Source organism: Dasypus novemcinctus, chromosome 22 (genome assembly GCF_030445035.2).
Source record: "Dasypus novemcinctus isolate mDasNov1 chromosome 22, mDasNov1.1.hap2, whole genome shotgun sequence".
In the NCBI taxonomy this organism is placed as follows: domain Eukaryota; kingdom Metazoa; phylum Chordata; class Mammalia; order Cingulata; family Dasypodidae; genus Dasypus; species Dasypus novemcinctus.
In genome coordinates, this window is record NC_080694.1 from 29,818,833 (window position 1) to 29,822,546 (window position 3,714).

Sequence of the window (3,714 nt, forward strand, 5' to 3'; positions counted from 1 at the left end):
CTCTTTTCCAACCTATGGGCCCTTAGATTTTCTTCACATTTTAGTCTAGCACTTTCACAATGCATTTTACTTTAAAATGGTATGATTCATTTTGATTTAATTTTTGTGAAATGAATTCAATCAGTGCCTAAGTTCCTTTTTTATTTGGCATGAGTGCATCCTATTGTTACCATATTCTAACTAAGTTCTTGGCTATGCTGCAGAAGTGAATTTCAAGAACACGCCAGGTGAGTTAGGCCAGTAATTAATTCAGGTAGGAAGGGAAGAGAAATGGGAGAAAATAACAGAGCAGGGCCCCAGCAGGTAGTGAGGAAGGGGCTGAAAAGGGATGAAGAGGGCTAATTTACAAGCTACAATTCCCCATTATAGATTATAAGTCCCGAGGGTAACTTGCATGGCCACATGGCAGAGGAAAAATGATGAAAGTGACATGCAGAAGGCAAGACGGGTCAATAGGCAAAAAGCTAGGCAAGAGCAAGCTCAAACCTCATGGTTTGCTTTTAAACTGCTAGTTATCCACCCCTTTGCTAATGGCAGGGGAGGGGGTTTCAGCTGTTTGCTCTTTGGATTGATTACCCTGCCCATCAATTCCTTAGTGAGGACCCAGTGATAAAGTTCCTAGGGAAGATCCAGGCTTTTCCATATTCTCAGGAAGGAGGCTTTGTTCTGGGTAGCAAATCCCAGGGGGAGATTCCTCCAGCAGCCATCATTAGGGGGTTTTGATGTCCATGTGGACTCTGTCAGGTTCTAGATCCATCTATTCCCTATCTTACTAGCCTGCTTCACTTTTGTTCCAACACCACTTCTTGAAAAGATCATACTTTCTACACTGAATTACCCTTGTCCTCTGTGAAACATCAGTGGAACACATTTGTGTGGGGTCATTTGTCCATTTCACCAAAAAGATTTTTTAAATTATTGTGTTTTTATAATAACTGTTACAACCAAATAACATGGTTCCTACTACTTTGTTCTTCTTTTCTATTTTGTCACAGGGTACAAAAACATGGTCATAATGTTTGTTGCTTAAAATAAAGTCTGAGAGAACTTATCATGGAAATTATTGCCTTGGCAAAGTGTATTCTATTATGACCAAGGGTTTCTAGCCATCACAACTATCAAGGAGAAGCAGGAACATATGTTTTCCCTATTTTCAGAAAAGGGTACTAGATCTCTATAAAATCCATAAAAATATTAACGTAATGTAATTACAATACAAACAGTACCATTTATTATATTTTTCTGATTATGGCTTGAGGCTAAATTGCATTGTATTGAATATCTCCTCAGGAAATTCATCATCCACATGGAAACAGAAAACCAAACATATGCTTTAGAATTCATCCTCCTGGGGCTCTCAGAAAATACAGAGGTGCAGTCCCTCCTCTTTGGAATGTTCCTGTCCATGTACCTGGTTACATTCATTGGCAGCCTGCTCATCATCCTGGCCATCATCTTGGACTCCCATCTCCACACACCCATGTACTTCTTCCTCTCCAACCTGTCTTTTACTGATATCTGTTTCACCTCCACCACGAAAGCAAAGATGCTGCTGAACATTCAGACAGGCAACAAAATCATAACTTTTGAAAACCGTCTCACCCAGATGTATTTTTTCATGCTTTTTGGACAATTAGATAACTCCTTCTTGACTGCAATGGCCTATGACCACTTCGTGGCCATCTGTCACCCCCTGCACTACACAGTCATCATGAACCCCTGGCTCTGTGGCCTCCTACTGCTGGTATCCTGCTTATTGAGTGTTTTGGACTCTCTTTTGCATAACTTAATGGTTTTACAATTGTCTTTTTGTACAGAGATGGAAATGCCCCACTTTTTCTGTGAACTTAATCAGGTAGTCAGACATGCTTGTTCTGACACCTTCCTCAATGACCTTGTGATGTATTTTGCAGGTGGACTTCTGGGGGTTATACCACTCACTGGGATCTTTCTCTCTTACTATAAAATTATATCCTCAATTTTGAGAATCTCAACAGCTCATGGTAAATATAAAGCATTTTCTAATTGTGGATCTCACCTCTCAGTAGTGACCTTGTTTTATGGTAGGTATTGGAGTGTATCTTAGCTCTGCTGCTACCAAAAACTCAAAGGCAAATGCAATAGCCCCAGTGATGTACACAGTGATTACTCCCATGTTGAACCCCTTTATTTACATTCTTAGAAACAAGGACATAAAGCAGGCCTTTAAAAAGCTGGGAAACATTCTGTCTATAAAAGGATACTTTGTCTCAAGTTTACAAAAGTGCTCATGATTAACAGAGATCAAACACTAGAAGATTCTTTTTTTGAAAATGAAATATTTTGTTGTCTTTTTTTGAAGATACATAGATAACGCAAAATGTAACATTAAAAATATGAGGTTCCCATATATACCACTCCCCACCCCACCCCCACTCCTCTCACACCAACAACTTCTGGTTGTGTGGATTATCATTTGCATTGTAGTTTGCAACTCCCCACAGTCCATTCAATGGCTTATGGCATGATATGTAATGTCCTTCATCTATCCGTACTATATCATTCAGGACAACTTCAAGTCCTAAAAATGCCTCCATATCACACATCTTCCCTCTCCCAGCACTCAGCAACTCCCACAGCCACTGTCTCCAGACAGACTAGTGTGTCAAATCCTCAGCACTGTTGCAAGTATCTGTGAATCGTGTCTTTCAGGCAGTGAAGCTTGGTTGTCACTGTGGGCCCCAAGGGGTGGGGGAGAGAGGAATAGAATAGATGGAAGATGGGACAACTGGGGGCAGTGGAAGTGTTCCACAAGATTATGCAGTGATGGATATAGGCCTTGTTAAATTTCACCAAAAAATTAAATGTAAACCATAGTACAACCAAATTTTTATAAAATTGTACAATCTAAAATATAAACCATAATGTAAACCATAGTGAAACCATGGTTTGTATCTATGTTTCAATATCTGTGCATCAGCTATAGCAAATATATGCACATTAAAAATATAATTGCAGGGGGAAGAGAGAAAAGTGTTTGATGTTGGCATATCAGATTCCCTTATATTGTATATGTGACTTTATTGTGATCTAAAACTTTTTTGAAGACATTATAATTTTTTTTAAACAAAGGATGAAGACCCTGAGAAAAGAATGGGAGAGAGAGCATTTCTACTGTACATACACAGCAACACCTATTACAGTGATGAAGGCAAAATGTAAAATATATTTTATGATATTTTGCATTTTAATACCCTGATTTATTTTTTACTTTTAGTTTTTCTTAAATATAGAATAAAAATATTCTATTTTTTATCTTTAAACCTATCACTAATATTTCATTTTCCTGTTAATTGAGTTTAGAAATATATTAGCATATAGTTTTGAAGAAGTTTTGGATCACAGAGTGTTTCAACAATTGCAGGGCAGGAGCACTGGTGTGGGATGTCATTGATGGGGGATGCATGGGCACAGGGCAGTTCTCCAGGGCATTCATGCAGGGTATATAAATATATTTTGGATATTAATTGTCATATTAGGTAGAGTTTGACATGACAACTGAGGAAGTGCTGAGTTCCTATTCTGGGAAACTATGTTGCACTCCCCAGTTGAGGAGCAACTATCCCCCAAGTGCAAGAACAAAGACCAGTGAAGAAGGATGGTCCAATGATGGGCCCTTGATACTGATGACAATGCTTATGAGCCTGTGTGCTTGAAATTTCAACTAGGTCTAGA

At 38.7% G+C, this 3,714-nt stretch overlaps 1 pseudogene; it reads left to right on the top strand.

Annotated features, from left to right (window-relative positions):
* The first annotated feature begins 1,305 nt into the window (after positions 1-1,305).
* Positions 1,306-2,180, top strand: LOC139437381 (olfactory receptor 7C1-like; annotated as a pseudogene).
* The last annotated feature ends 1,534 nt before the right edge of the window (positions 2,181-3,714 follow it).